Source organism: Cetorhinus maximus, chromosome 8 (genome assembly GCF_964194155.1).
Source record: "Cetorhinus maximus chromosome 8, sCetMax3.hap1.1, whole genome shotgun sequence".
NCBI lineage: Eukaryota > Metazoa > Chordata > Chondrichthyes > Lamniformes > Cetorhinidae > Cetorhinus > Cetorhinus maximus.
The window spans coordinates 129,306,707-129,323,355 of record NC_135886.1 but is presented as its reverse complement, the minus strand read 5'-3'; the positions used below and the strand labels follow the sequence as shown (position 1 = coordinate 129,323,355).

Below are 16,649 nucleotides of genomic sequence, written 5' to 3'. Positions count from 1 at the left end.
ATTTCAGATGGCATTTAAGAGTCAACCACATTACTGTGGATCTGGTGTCACATGTAGGCCAAGTAAGGATGGCTGATTTCCTTCCCCAAAAGGTCAAGATGGGTTTTTACAGCAATCGATGATGGTTGTCATGGTCACCATTACTCAGACTAGCTTTCAATTCCAGATTTATTAATTGAATTTAAATTCTACCAGCTGCTGTGGTGGGATTTGAACGCCTGTCCCAATTAGTTTGGATTACCAGTTTAATGACATTACCACATAGACACCAGCTCCCCACGTGGCCTGCTGTCGCTGGTCACTTGAATCATCTACCTCTTTTATTAGACTAATATTTCACTACATGCTTATGGGTTCTTTGTATAGAACTGCACAGTTGGCAAAGCCTGCCTTGAGTTGTGAACCAGTTAATCTCACCATAGTAGTAAGTTGGTTTGAGAAGAGGACAAGCTGTCTTGATGGTCGAGCTCTTGGGAATTATTTGCCTGGCTTTGCTTCTCCAGGTGGCCACCAGGATTAAATTAGACTGGTTTTGCTATGCCATCTTCAGGGTGTCAGTGAAAAGTCTTTGTTTCTTGGAAGTTTCATCTGTGCTTATTCACCTCGCTCATAAGATTACATTGATTTAATGCGACTTACCAGGAATGGAGTAAATTGGATTGCTTTTTTTTAGTACTTCATTTGTTTGTATCAACAAGTGATCCTGTGTACGATAGTCTGTGCTCGAGTGGACCGGTATGTGAATGGAACAGGGCTGTTCTGTATAGTGCAGGATGATAGTCACTGGAGTTCTTTGCTGTGCTTCCAATGTCTTTTTCCTTCCTCTCAAAATAATAAATGAAATAACTAAATCTGATTTAAAAGGAACTAAATTTAGGCTGCAGTTCTGGTCCTGTCACCAGCCTTTTGGATGAAAAAGAGGGAAACCAGTAGCTCCAGGCATACACTGAGCGGTAATGAAGATTGGGTTTAAAGAAGAGAACATTTTTGAAATTGGCATTCATTAATATTTTTTCAGAAACCGTTGATATTTTATGTAAGAGTAAACCATGCTGTCAGAAATCTGGGTGCTGGTCACATGACCCATCACCTCTCAACTGAAGATGATGCTGTTGATGCTCTGGGACATCACTGCAGGAGTTCCTCAGGGTAGTGTCCGAGGCAAAGGGGACAGATAGCCAGTCCCAAGCTAAAGAAAAGATCGCAAAATCCAGGGGAGTGGAATGGACGAAAGTCCCAACAAGATCTTCTAGTAAAGTGGAATGACAGGAATGTGGAAAAGGTCCTGTTAAGTGAAGTTAAGAGCGAGGGGCAGAGAGAAGGCTTCAGCTGCTTCATCAATGACCTTCCTTTCATCATAAGATCAGAAGTGGGGATGCTCGCTGATGATTGCACAATGTTCAGCACCATTCACAGCTCCTCAGACATTGAAGCAGTCCATGTCCAAATGCAGCAAGAACTGAACAATATCCAGGCTTGGGCTGCCAGGTGGCAAGTAATGTTTGCGTCACACAAATGTCAGGCAATGACCATCTCCAAGCGAATCTAGCCATCGTCCCTTGACATTCAATGGCATTACCATCACTGAATCCCTCACGATCAGCTTCCTGGGGGTTACCATTGACCAGAAACTGAACTGGACTAGCCATATAAATACTGTGGCTACAAGAGCAGGTCAGAGGCTTGGAATCGGGCAATGAGTAACTTACCACCTGATCCCCCAAAGCCTGTCCACCATCTACAAGGCACAAGTCAGGAGTATGATGGAATGCTCCCCAAATGCCTGGATGAGTGCAGCTCCCACAACACTCAAGCAGCTTGACACCATTCAGGACAAAGCAGCCCGCTTGATTGGCACCACATCCACAAACATTCACTCCCTCCACCATCGCACAATAGCAGCAACAGTGTGTACCATCTACAAGATGCACTACAGGAATTCACCGAGGCTGCTTAGACAGCACCTACCAAAACCACAACCACTATCATCTAGAAGGACAAAGGCAGCAGATAGATGGGAACACCACCACTTGGAAGTTCTCCTCCAAGTCACTCACCATCCTGACTTGGAGATATATCATAGTTCCTTCACTGTCGCTGGGTCAAGATCCTGCAACTCCCTCCCTAACAGCACTGTGCGTGTACCTACACCACGTGGACTGCGGCAGCTCACCACCACCTTCTCAAGGGCAACTAAGGATGGGCAATAAATGCTGGCCCAGCCAGCGAAGCCCGCATCCCGTGAAAGTATGGTGAGAAGTGAAATTTTGGTTTGTGATATTAATTCAAGTTAATGGTGTTATTATACCTGTGTTGGTGATCTTCCCACATTCCTAGCTAATCCACTCTTTATCTAGCTCATCCTCTGCACCCCCTTCTATTTTCCTCCCAGTGCTATAACTGTTGTTGGGGTGGGTGGGATGACCTAAACCTCCCAAATGTTCCTCTGAAGCCAGCCTTTAGGAGTTCAGTTGAGATCACTCCTGAGTAACTTTCATTCTGTCCACGTTTTCTCAACCTAAAGTCATCTGACTCCAGCTTTAGGAAATAGAGATAGTTTAAGTAAGTTTTATTTGTATTTGTGGGTATTAGGAATGAATTTTAGCTTTAATGCTTAAGTTCGATTTGTATTTCTGTATCTGCTGTGTTAAGTAAAGGTTAAATTGAGTTTTAGTTTCACTTTAAAAGGTGCCTACATTTCTGATGAGAGTTTTATGACTGTTGCAGCTAAGTTAAACAAACGAGTAGAGAAACTGGGCTGTTGCCTAGCAACAGGGGTCCAGAGAAGCAGGTCCCTCCTACAGATGCACACAGAAGAAACTAGGAACAGCAGTTTAATTTGGAAGCTGTTTTGAGGTTAGTTGGTTTTGAAAGTAACTGCTAGGAAAGACTGGAATAAAGGGAACAGATAGCCAGTCCCAAGCTAAAGAAAAGATCCCAAAATCCAGGGGAGTGGAACGGGTGAAAGCCCCAAGAAGATCTTCTAGTAAAGTGGAAGGACAGGAATGTGGAAAAGGTCCTGTTAAGTGAAGCTAAGAGCGAGGGGCAGAGAGAGAGGCTCCAAGCTTCAGATTTTAAGAGACAAAAGCTGCAGAAAGCAGATTTAAAGTGAGAACCGCTTGCAAGAGGCCAGAAGGTCCAAAGAGACAACTGAAGGTTTGTAACTCTTTGCTCTGGGCCTGTGAAGCAGTGGTGTACTGTTGACAGCTGAGTCAGTGAGAGAGAGAGTACGTGGAGGAAAGCTTGAATGTATGTGGTGACCCAAGGGAGAGGAACATCGGAAGGAGAGTTCGAAACCTTGGAGGTGAACCCTTGTGGAAGGTGTCTGAGAGAAAGCGTCAGAAGAAGATTCCAAGGCGAGTTCTTAGGAAGTGGAGATTGGAAACCCTCATGTGAAAAACGGAGTTCAGTGAGACTGACTGGCTCACAGTGTGACGAGTGTCTGAGGGGAGTTGAGGAGAGATCCATAGCATTTGTTTGGGGTGGCATCTGTCACTTGGTTTCGTGTGTGGTGTGTCTGACCACAGGTCGCCTATTCATGGACTGTGTAATTACTGTGAACATGAGGATAAGAAAGCTTTTGGCAACTTGTGTTACCCTTACCAATCTGTATATATCTGTAAAGGTACAGTTGTGGGTGAAGGAATATTGCAATATAGTTCATCTTTCCTTATTTAATAAAGGTTTTAGTCTTTTGTTAAAAGTTCATCAATTGACTTCTGTGACTGTGTTCAGGAGCCACTCTGCATGTAACCAAACAAACAAATAAATGTTAGAATCTATTAAGCTGGGCTCCACCCTGGGATCAGACTTGTCCAGTAGTAACATCAGCTGGGATCATAACACAAGAAACTAACCTCTGCAGCATGATCCACCATTTTAAATCACTCCTTTTTAAAATACAGTGATGTGATCTTTTGCAGAGCTTGTTTGTCACGAGAATGCTTGGGAGTTGTTGGGACGGGTGGGTAGTGGAGGGGGAAGAGACTAAACTTTCGATACTCTTCAGAGTAGATATTTGTTCTTTATGCACATGTATTTTTAAACTTCCTCTTCCAAAGGCACTGATATGCTTCATCTTTTAAGTGTAGAAGTTGAATCTCTGCAAGAAAGATCAGTCGTCGGCAAAATGCAGAATCTATAATAGAGGAAGTCTTAATGCACTAATAAAATCATGGTATGGCCAGACAGAGTCAATATGGTTTTATGAAAGGAAAATTGTGTTTGACTAATTTAGTCATTTGGTCATACAGAACTTGAGTATTGCTGAAAAAAGACATTCTGTCAAAGCTTTTCATCTTGCACTCATCAGGACAATCACAAGAATACCAATTTAAGCAACAGGTGAAGGTGTTTCACGCTGCTACTATGCAGTAGCAACGCAAGTGGTATTCGCCACTAATAAATTGGTGCTGTCAAGCCAAAAAGACATTCTGCCTATCTCGCAAATGAGTAATGTGGTTTGAGTTTCAGTGCTAGTGTGATGCTAGGTATGTAGGTCGTACGTCCCAAGGACTGGTGGATTGTATCAAACAGCATGTCCCTTCCGCTGTTCGCATTGGGCAAGATACAGACCGTACCCAGCCAGCCTGTGCTTGCAAAACTCAAAACACAGTGTCCAACATTAGATGTGATTCCGCGATTGGACAACATTTGCTAAATAATCCTTAGTGTGCTAAGAATTACACTGACAACCGATTTATGATTGTCAGTTGGGCTTGCAGTGTGGTGTATTTGTGTGCACTGAAAGCTACATCTATTAATACACAGGGCCCTGTTCTTTGCGGGCAGGGAAGAACATGTACACACCTTGTGCCTGTTTCAGCTAAACGAAATATGTGACAGCCATTCGCTGGCTCATTCCTCAGAACAATGCCTTGAGTCAAGCTGCCTGGTTTAAATGTCAAACAATGCTTGGCAGTTAACTGTTAGTCACCATTTAACTGGCGCATTCTCCATGGCAACGACTCTACCAGAGTCCACTTGCCAGCCAATCAGCACGCTCTTCTCATACAGTATAATGTTGTTGCTTCTCCTGGGATTGGTATTCTTGTGATTGTCCTGATGAGTGCAAGACAAAAAGTTTGTCAAAATGTCTTTGATTAATTTATTAGAGCCTTTTGAGGGTCTAACTATTAGAATTGATAAAGTAGATGTGATGTACTTGAATTTCCAAAAGAAGATTCCACCCAAAAGGTTAATACGCAAGATAAGAGTTCCTGAGATTGGCAGTAATATATTAGCATGGATAGAGGATTGGTTAATGGACAGGAAGCAGGGATAGAAGGGGCATTTTCAAGTTGGCAAGCTGTAACCAGTGGTTCAGTAAGGATCAGTGCTGCGGTCTAAGCTACTATTGTAATGATTCAGATTAAGATACTACGAGTATTGTATCCAAATTTACTGGCAATACAAAACGAGGTGGGAATGTAAGCTGTGAGGAGCTCACAACTGGCTGCAAGGAGAAACTAACAGACCATAAGATCACAAGAGGTAAGAGCAGAAGTAGGCCATTCAGCCCATCGAGTCTGCTGCACCATTCAATGAGATCATGGCTGATCTGATAATCCTCAACTCCACTTTCCTACCTTTACCCCATAACCCTTGATTTCCTTACCGAATAACATCTGTCTATCTCAGCCTTGAATATACTTAATGACCCAGCCTCTACAGCACTCTGCGGTAAAGAATTCCACAGATTGACTACCCTCTGAGAGAAGAAATTCCTCCTCATCTCTCTTTTAAATGGGCGCCCCCTTACTCTGAGATTATGCCCTCTGGTCCTAGACTCTCCCACAAGGGGAAACCACCTCTCAGCATCTACCCTGTCAAGCACCCCAAGAATCTTATATGTTTCAATAAGGCAACCTCTCATTCTTCTAAACTCCAATGAATACAGACCCAACCGACTCAACCTCACCTCATAAGAAAATCCCTTCATCCCCAGGATCAACCTGGTGAACCTTCTCTGGACTGCCTCTAATGCCAGTACATCTTTCCTGAGATAAGGGGACCAAAACTGTTCACAGTATTCTAGGTGTGATCTAACTAGTGCCTTGTATAGTTTTAGCAAGACTTCCCTATTTTTATGACAAACAAAAACAAAAATAAAAATACCTGGAAAAACTCAGCAGGTCTGACAGCATCTGCAGAGAGGAATACAATTAACCTTTCGAGTCCGTATGACTCTTCAACAGAACTAAGGAAAAGTAGAAGAGAGATGAAATATAAGCTGGTTGGGGGGGGGTGGGGGTGGGACAAGTAGAGCTGGATAGAGGGCCAGTGATAGGTGGATATTGCCAAAAGATGTCATAGACAAAAAGACAAAGCGCTGTTGACGGTGGTGATATTAGCTAAGAAATATGCTAATAGGTGACATTAAGGGTAGAAAGCAGGACGAGCAAGGTACAGATAGCCCTAGTGGGGGTGGGGTGGGGGGAAAGGATCGAAATAGGCTAAAAGTTAGAGATAAAACAATGGATGGAAATACATTTAAAAATAATGGAAATAGGTGGGAAAAGAAAAATTTATATAAATTATTGGAAAATAGGGGGATCGGAAAGGGGGTGGGGAAGGAGGAGCGAGTTCATGATCTAAAGTTGTTGAACTCAATATTCAGTCCGGAAGGCTGTAAAGTGCCTAATCGGAAGATGAGGTGCTATTCCTCCAGTTTGCGTTGAGCTTCACTGGAACATTGCAGCAGGCCAAGGACGGACATGTGGGCATGTGAGCAGGGTGGAGTGTTGAAATGGCAAGCGACAGGGAGGTCTGGGTAATGCTTGTGGACAGACCGCAAGCTTGACCCAGACCTCCCTGTCGCTTGCCATTTCAACACTCCACCCTGCTCTCATGCCCACATGTCCGTCCTTGGCCTGCTGCAATGTTCCAGTGAAGCTCAACGCAAACTGGAGGAACAGCACCTCATCTTCCGACTAGGCACTTTACAGCCTTCCGACTGAATATTGTGTACAACAACTTTAGATCATGAACTCGCTCCTCCATCCCCACCCCCTTTCTGATCCCCCTATTTTCCAATAATTTATATAGATTTTTCTTTTCCCACCTATTTCCATTATTTTTAAATGTATTTCCATCCATTGTTTTATCTTTAGCTTTTAGCCTATTTCGATCCCTTCCCCCCACCCTACCCCCACTAGGGCTATCTGTACCTTGCTCGTCCTGCTTTCTACCCTTAATATCACCTATTAGCACATTTCTTAGCTAGTATCACCACCGTCAACACCTCTTCGTCCTTTTGTCTATGACATGTTTTGGCAATCTCCACCTATCACTGGCCCTCTATCCAGCTCTACTTGTCCCACCTCCCCCCTAAACCAACTTTTATTTCAAAACAAAAATAAAAATACCTGGAAAACCTCAGCAGGCCTGGCAGCATCTGCGGAGAGGAACACATTTAAAGTTTCGAGTCCGTATGACTCTTCAACAGAACTAAGTTAGTTAGTTAGTCACTTAGTTCTGTTGAAGAGTCATACAGACTCGAAACGTTAACTGTGTTCCTCTCCGCAGATGCTGCCAGACCTGCTGAGTTTTTCCAGGTATTTTTATTTTTGTTTTAGATTTCCAGCATCCGCAGTTTTTTGCTTTCAGCTTATATTTCACCTCTCTTCTATTTTTCCTTAGTTCTGTTGAAGAGTCATACGGACTCGAAATGTTAACTGTATTCCTCTCCGCAGATGCTGTCAGACCTGCTGAGTTTTTCCAGGTATTTTTGTTTTTGTTTTGGATTTCCAGCATCTGCAGTTTTTTGCTTTTATTCCCTATTTTTATACTCCATTCCCTTTGAAATAAAGGCCAACATTCCACTTGCCTTACCTGTTACCTGCTGATCTTGTATGCTAGCTTTTTGGGAGTCGTGCACAAGGACCCCCAAATCCCACTGTGCTGCAGCTTTCTTCATTCTTTCTCCATTTAAATAATATTCACCTCCTCTATTCTTCCTGCCAAAGTGCATAACCTCACACTTTCTCACATTATATCCCATCTGCCACATTTTGGCCCACTCATTTAACCTGTCTGTACCCCACTGTAGATTCTGTGTCATCCTCAGCACTTGCCTTCCTACCTATTTTTGTGTCATCCGCAAACTTGGCGATAGTACATTCATTTCCCTCATCCAAGTCATTAATATATATCGTAAATAATTGTGGCCCCAGCACTCATCCCTGTGGCGCTCCACTAGTTACAGGTTGCCATCCTGAAAATGCCACCCTCCTTTTCCCAACTCTCTGTCATCTGTTAGTTAGCCAGTCCTCTATCCATGCTAATATACTACCCCCAACACCATGGGCTTTTATCTTATTAAATAGCCTTATGTGTGGCACCTTATCAAACACCTTTTGGAAATCCAAATATATTACATCTGGTTCCCCTTTATCTATCCTGCTTGTTACCACCTCTAAGAATTCTAATAAATTGTCAGGCATGATTTCCCCTTAATGAAGCCATGCTGACTCTGCTTGATTAGTTTATGTATTTCTAAATGCTCCGCTATTACATCCATTGTAATAGACTGCAACATTTTCCCAATGACAGGTGTTAAGATAACTGGCCTATTGTTACCTGTTTTTTGTCTCCCTTCCTTTTTGAATATGGGTGTTACATAGGCAGTTTTCCAATCCTCTGGGACTTGTTCAGAATCTAAGGACTCTTGGAAGATTACTACCAGTGCATCCACTATCTCCTTTAATATCCTAGAATGCAACCTATCAGGTCCAGATGACTTAATGGCCTTTAGCTCCATTAGTTTCCCTAGTACTTTTTCTCTAGTGATTGTTATTGTAGTTATTTCCTACCCTCCTTTTGCCCCGTGATTATTTAGCATTTTTGGTATGCTATTATCGTCTTCTGCTGTGAAGACTGATGCAAAGTATTTACTCTGCTCTTTGCACTTTATTGAATTTAATTATTTACACCAGTATCGATCTTATACTTAACAGACTATTTTTAAGAAAGGGAAAATAAAATCTAGAGATCTAAACACTATTGACCTTAATTTTAGTCTAAAGATTAGAAATACTCACCAATCCAACTCACCAATCAGCTGCTCTCCATGCTCTTTTTTTAAATGAAATCTCCCCGCTCTGTCTTAAATAGAGACTACACGCTCACCCACTCTCTGTTTTAAAGAGTCCATACACTCACCCACTGCTTTAACTAAAGTCCACACGCTCACCCGCACTCTGTTTTAAATGAAGTCCATGAGCGCTTTGGCTGTAAATGGCTCCTTTGCTTTTCACAAGCGCGCTCTCTGTAAATAGCCCTGCTGGTTTTCTCAAGCGCTCTTGCTGTAAAATTTGCTTGCACAGACTGACCACTTAACAGACTAACAGCTGCACATACTGACCTCCACACAGGCAGACTGCTGAACAGATTGTTTGAGTGGTAACAAGGCGGCAGGTGGAGTATAATGTGGGGACATGTGATGTTATTCACTTTGGTCATAAGAAAAGGAAAACAGAATATTTTTTAAAAGGTGAAACTTCTAAATTTTGATGGTCAGAGATAGCATGCGGGTACAGCAAGCGATGGCAAATGGGATAGGCAGATTTTTGGTTTCTCATGGAATAGAGGGATGGGGAGCCAGAGGGAAAGTGGAGTTGAGGCAGAGGATCAGCCATCATCATACTGAATGATGGGGGAAGCTCAAGGGCTTGTATGGTCCACTATAGCTCCTAATTATGTTCATATGCTCTTATAGTTAACCATAAGTGACATCAAACTTGAAGCCATTCTTTTTTTTTAATATCAGCAGTTGTGTATTTTCCTGCAAGACAGCAGGAACCCTGTTGAATGGTGTTTCTCAATTCCATTGCCTAAAATTGCTGCACCAGTTTTGCTTCCCATTTGCTGATTCTATGTAGACAAGGGACTAAACCTGGGACCTTCACTGAACTGTGAAGCACTATGATAAAGGTGCTAAATAAATGCAAGTTGTCGTTATGATACATTCAGATTATGATGATGGATTTGGACAGGTCCCCAAATGATTTGTATAACCAGTGGTCATTAAATCTAATGACAGACAGCACAGCGTTGCTACGAGCAGGCTCTTGTTAACTTGGATTTTAACTTTTATGCATTTGTTGTCTGTCTTTATTTGAATGCAGTGTTTCTTTATCATGGGAAGTGGTGTTTACCAATGGGCTGCGCCCGAGTCCCGGGGCACTGTTCAAAATTTTGGTTTGGTTACAGAGAAATGAAACAGAGCAAAAGATTATCACCTTCACCTCAGAAAAACGATGGAAAAAAATGCAGGATTAATCTAAATGGGTTTAGGCAAACAGGATTCAATTCTTGTGACTGCAAGCATGGAGAACATTCTGTACTGTACAACATTCAAGTGTTGTATTTATCAACTAGGAGCATGGTTTAATTTTAAATAGACAAAAAAAATGAAAATCAACCAAGTTGGCAGCAAAAATCGAGTCACTGGTTTTGTAGCCGAAACATAAATAATGCAACAAAGCAAAATGTTTATAGTTTAAGGAAGATTTAGCATGAATATTGTTATAGCTTTGGCTTTTCAGAAAGCGCTTTTGCTCCATTCAAGATGAAATTTGTAGAAATTAGATTCTCCTGCTGTGTTATACTTTAAAATTCATCAACTGCCCACAAATGTCGAATTTTTCCAAAATGCTCAGTTCAAGAAGAATTTGGCAGTGCATGTTATTATATTGTACAGCTGTCAAAGTCAGAGTTGTGTAAAGAAAAAGCTGGAATCAGATGTAACGGTATTACAGTTGAATAAAGGCAACTACAGAGGCATGAGGGAGGAGCTGGCCAGAATTGACTGGGAGCTGAGCCCAGCAGGAAAGACAGTGGAACAGCAATGGCAGGAGTTTCTGGGAGTAATTTGGGAGACACAGCAAAAATTCATCCCTAGGAAGAAGAAGCATACTAAAGGGAGGATGAGGCAACCATGGCTGACAAGGGAAGTTAGGGACAGCATAAAAGCTAAAGAGAAAGCATACAATGCGGCGAAGAGCAGTGGGAAACCAGGGGATTGGGAAGCCTACAAAGACCAACAGAGGACAACTAAAAGAGAAATAAGGAGGGAGAAGATTAAATATGAGGGTAAACTAGCCAGTAATATAAAAGAAGATTTCAAGAGTTTTTTTTAGATATATAAAGGGTAAGAGAGAGGCAAAAGTGGACATTGGACCGCTGGAAAATGACGCTGGAGAAGTAGAAGTGGGGAAGAAAGAAATGGCAGAGGAACTGAATAGATACTTTGCGTCAGTCTTCACAGTGGAAGACACGAGTGACATCCCCAAAGTTCAAGAGAGTTGGGGCAGAGGTGAGTATGGTGGTCATTACCAAGGAGAAGCTCCTAGGAAAACTGAAAGGTCTGAAGGTGGATAAATCACATGGACCAGATGGACTACACCCCAGAGTTCTGAAGGAGATAGCTGAAGAGATAGTGGAGGCATTAGTGGTGATCTTTCAGGAATCACTGGAGTCAGAGAGGGTCCCAGAGGACTGGAAAATTGCTAATGTAACCCCCCTGTTTAAGAAGGGAGTGAGGCAAAAGGTGGGAAATTACAGGCCGATTAGCCTGATCTCGGTCATTGGTAAGATTTTAGAATCCATTATTAAGGATGCGATTTCAGAATACTTGGAAGTTCATGGTAAAATCAGGCAAAGTCAGCATGGTTTCATCAAGGGGAGGTCATGCCTGGCAAATCTGTTAGAATTCTTTGAGGAGGTAACGAGTAGGTTAGACAAAGGAGAGCCAATGGATGTTATCTCCTTGGACTTCCAGAAGGCCTTTGACAAGGTGCCGCACAGGAGGCTGCTCAGTAAGATAAGAGCCCATGGTGTTAGAGGCAAGGTACTAGCATGGATAGAAGATTGTCTGTCTGGCAGGAGGCAGAGAGTGGGGATAAGGGGGTCCTTCTCAGGATAGCAGCCGGTGACTAGTGGAGTTCCGCAGGGGTCAGTGTTGGGACCACAACTTTTCACTTTATACATTAATGATCTAGATGAAGAAACTGAGGGCATCCTGGCTAAGTTTGCAGATGATACAAAGATAGGTGGAGGGACAGGTAGTATTGAGGAGGTGGGGAGGCTGCAGAAGGATTTGGACAGGTTAGGAGAATGGGCAAAGAAGTGGCAGATGGAATACAACGTGGGGAAGTGTGAGGTCATGCACTTTGGTAGGAAGAATAGAGGCATAGACTATTTTCTAAATGGGGAGAGAATTCAGAAATCTGGAGTGCAAAGGGACTTGGGAGTCCTAGTCAAGGATTCTCTTAAGGTTAACTTGCAGGTTGAGTCGGTAGTTAGGAAGGCAAATGCAATGTTGGCATTTATTTTGAGAGGACTAGAATATAAAAGCAGGGATGTGCTGCTGAGGCTTTATAAGGCTCTGGTCAGACCACATTTAGAATAGGATTTGGACAGGTTAGGAGAATGGGCATGAGAGCCCCATATCTCAGGAAGGATGTGCTGGCCCTGGAGAGGGTCCAGAGGAGGTTCATGAGAATGATCCCGGGAATGAAAGGCTTAACATATGAGGAACGTTTGAGGACTCTGGGTCTATACTCGATGGAGTTTAGAAGGATGAGGGGGGATCTGATTGAAACTTACAGAATACTGAAAGGCCTGGATAGAGTGGACGTGGGGAAGATGTTTCCATTAGTTGGAGAGACTAGGACCCGAGGGCACAGCCTCAGAGTAAAGGGAAGACCTTTTAGAACAGAGATGAGGAGAAACTTGTTTAGCCAGAGAGTGGTGAATCTATGGAATTCATTGCCACAGAAGGCTGTGGAGGCCAGGTCATTGAGCGTATTTAAGACCGAGATAGATAGGTTCTTGATTGGTAAGGGGATCAAAGGTTACGAGGAGAATGCGGGAGAATGGTGTTGAGAAACTTATCAGCCATGATTGAATGGCGGAGCAGACGCGATGGGCCGAATGGCCTAATTTCTGCTCCTATGTCTTATGGTCTTATAAGATGCTGAGTAAAATCCAGATATGTTATGCAAAACCTAACTACTCTAAAATCGTTGAAAAGAGAGACGTGTAGGCAAAGCTTTTCACCTTGCACTCATCAGGACAAATGCAAGAATGCCAAATTTCAAATGATTACAACAATTTAAACTGCTGAAGAAAAGGGTGATGATTGTCAATCCGACTCTGGCTGATGTATTGCCATGAAGAAAGCAATGGGAACTATAGGTTCCCAAAGCTCCCAGGTAACTCGGAAAAGGCTTGAACATGTTTCTTTTGTTTGCTGAGAATGGATCCCTGCACATGTTGCTTCTTACAAGCATAAATGAGCCATGTTATAACCTCGACTACAGCTCCTCACATCCTGCTTCCTGTAAGGACTCCATCCCATTCCCCCAGTTCCTCCGCCACCGTCCCATCTTTTCAGATGACGCCACATTTCAAAATGGTGCTTCTGACATGTCTTCCTTTTTCCTTAACTGAGGGCTCCCCCCTCCCCCCCAGCCCGACTGTGGTTGACAGGGGCCTCAACCATGTGTGACCCATCTTCCGCACCTCTGCCCTCACCCCTTCCCCTCCCTTTCAGAGCCATAGGGTCCTTTATTGTCCTCACTTTTCACCCCACCAGCCTTCGCATTCAAAGGATCATCCTCTGCCATTTCCACCAACTCTAGCATGATGCCACCACCAAATACATCTTCCCGTCAACTCTCCCCACACCCCCCAACCCCCGGTTAGCATCCTGCCTGGACTGTTCCTGCCATGACACCCACTCTTCCATCACCCCCAACTCCTCGCCCCCTTCCCATGGCTCCTTCCTGTGCAATCACTGAAAATGCAACACCTGCCCCTTTACCTCCCCTCTCCTCACCGTCCAAAGAGCCAAACACACTTATCAGGTGAAGCAGTGCTTCACTTGCACCTCCTTCAATTTGGGCTGCTGCATTCGCTGCTCCCAATGCGGTCTCCTCTACATTGGGGAGACTAAATGCAGACTAGGTGATGGCTTTGCGTAACACCGTCGCTCAGTCCGCAAGCATGACCCAGACCTTCCTGTCGCTTGCCATGTCAACACACCACCCTGCTCTCGTGCCTACGTGTCCGTCCTTGGCCTGCTGCATTGTTCCAGTGAAGCCCAATACAAACTGGAGGATCAGTATCTCATCTTCTGATTAGGCACCTTACAGCCTTCCAGGCTTAACATTGAGTTCAACAGCTTCAAACCACAAACTCTCTCCTCATCTCATCTTTATCCCTTTTTAAATCCAGGTTTTAAAAGCTTTTTAATTAATTAATTTATTTATTACATTTTTAAAATTTTATTTATTTTATTTATTATTTATTACATTTTTTTATCCCCCCTCTCCCCCACCCATCCCAACAGGGCCACCTGTCACTTGTCTCAATGTTGTGCTTTCACAGAGTGCTGACCCTTGTTCTGCTATTAACACATTCTCCTATCTTACCTTTAAGCCACTATCAGCATCTTTTGTAATTTTTACCACTACCATTAACACTTCCTTTGTCCTGTGTCCATGACACCTTTGTCAATCTCTCCTTAGCTCCCACCTATACCTGACCTTTTATCTTGCTCCACCCACTCTTAAACAGTATAAAATCCATTACATTTTTACTTCTCTTTAGTTCTGAAGACGAGTCATACGGACTTGAAGCATCGCCTCTGTATCTCTCTCCACAGATGCTGCCAGACCAGCTGAGTTTTTCCAGCATTTTCTGTTTTTATTTCATGGTATGAGCTCGACTGACATCTTAAATTGGTTGTTAGTGTAGCTATTAGCACACTCAGGATTGTTTAGCCAGTGCTGCCCAATTGTGGAATCACACCTAACGGTAGATGTTTTGTTTTGGGTTTTTCAAGTGCAAGCTGGTTGAGTTATGTCTGTACTCTGCACATCATGAAAACCTGAAGAAACGTGCTGTTTGATTCGATCAGCTGATCATTGGGATGTATGACCTAGGGACCTGATATTGCACCAGCACTAAAATTCATACATGACGTCCCTCAATTCTGTGGTAGGCTGAATGTCTTTCTGGACTGGCAGTAGCATCCTGTTTGTGGAAAGCACCACTACTGGCATGGTCACTGCATAGTAGCAGCATGAAACAGCAAAATGGAAAGGCAGAGTATCTCAAAAATTTGAATAAATTGAGCAAGCCGTTTGACACAGCTCCTGTGCAGTGGCTACGTGAGTGGTATTTTTCACTAATAAGATGTTGCCATCAGCCCTGATGAGTACAAGACAAAAAGCTTTGGCAACATATCTTTCTTTTCAGCAATATTCAAATTCTGTATTGCCAAGTGTTTGTACTGTTTGTACTCTAAAATTACAAAAGGATACTGTCGGATTGAGGAAATTTGAATGAGGAAAACATGGAAATGGATTTCAACATAGGCAAATAAAGCAAAAAAGGTCTTGCATTTATATAACGTCTTTTACAACCATTCGATGTCCTAAAGCAGACTACAGCCAATGAAGTACTTTTAATGTGTAGTCACTGTTGTAGGAAATGTGGCAGCCAGTTTTCACACAGCGAGATCCCACAAACAGCGGTGCAGTAATGGCCATATTGAGGGAAGGAAGGAAAGGAGGAAGGGTACAGCAGCATTGACTAAGGAGAACATTACAGTGCTGGTGTGAGACAGCGGATGTCCCAGAGAGGTCAAGGACAGAATCCATTTGGTTGGAGTTGAGAAACAGAGGTTCAAATATTTTGATGGGTGTATTCAATAGGCAACCAATTGGTGGGAAAGATTTGCAAAAAAATTAGAGAGGTGCAAGAACTATATAATGGGGACTACAATTATCCTAATGTAGACTGGGACAGTAATAGTATAAAGGGCAGAGACAGGCAAGTGTTTCTAGAGTTGTGTTCAGCGCAGTTTTCTAAATGTCTTCCGTTCAAGGGGGCATTACTAGACCTTGTCCTGGGGAATGAGGTGGCTCAAGCAGATCAAGCGTCAGTAGGCAAACATTTGGAGACAGTGATCATAGTATCATCAGGTTTAGGTTGGCTATGGAAAAGAACAAAGAGCAATCCAGGATAGGAATAATTAATTGGGGGAGGTGGGGGCTTGGGGTTGGCCATTGTTTCTAAAAGCTTCCCCACCACCGAGGTTAAATTGACTGGTCTGTAGTTTCGGGACTTATCTTTACATCCTTGTTCAGAAAAGGGTGTAAGCGTTTGCAATTCTCCGGTCCTCTGGCATCACCCCTGTATATAAGTAAGATTGGATAATTATACTTAGTGCCTGTGCAATTTCCACCCTTACTTCCCTCCGTATCCTTGGATGTACCTCATCTGGTGCTGGTGACGTATCAACTTTAAGTACAGCCAGCCTATCTAATACCTCCTGTTTACCTATTTTAACCCAATTATCTCAAAGGGGATGAATTTTAAAAAAACTTTCAAGTTCTTGAGTGAAATTAACTTGCAGGGCTGTTGGGATAGAGTGGGGGAATGAGACTGACTAAATTATGCTACAAGGAGCAGGCATGGACTTGTTGGGCTGAAAGACCTCCTTTGCTGTAATGACTATGAATCTACACCCCAATCACTTCAGGAACTGCAGCTATTATAGGTGATATTGGTCAAAGTCTATCAAGTAAAAAGTAAAAATTTATGATCTTACTATTGACATTTCAGTTACTCTTAAC

At 43.0% G+C, this 16,649-nt stretch overlaps 1 protein-coding gene across 1 annotated transcript in view; it reads left to right on the top strand.

Annotated features, from left to right (window-relative positions):
- The window catches only part of ophn1 (oligophrenin 1), a 203,321-nt gene that overhangs the window by 57,614 nt on the left and 129,058 nt on the right, over positions 1-16,649 (top strand). The window lies entirely within an intron of this gene.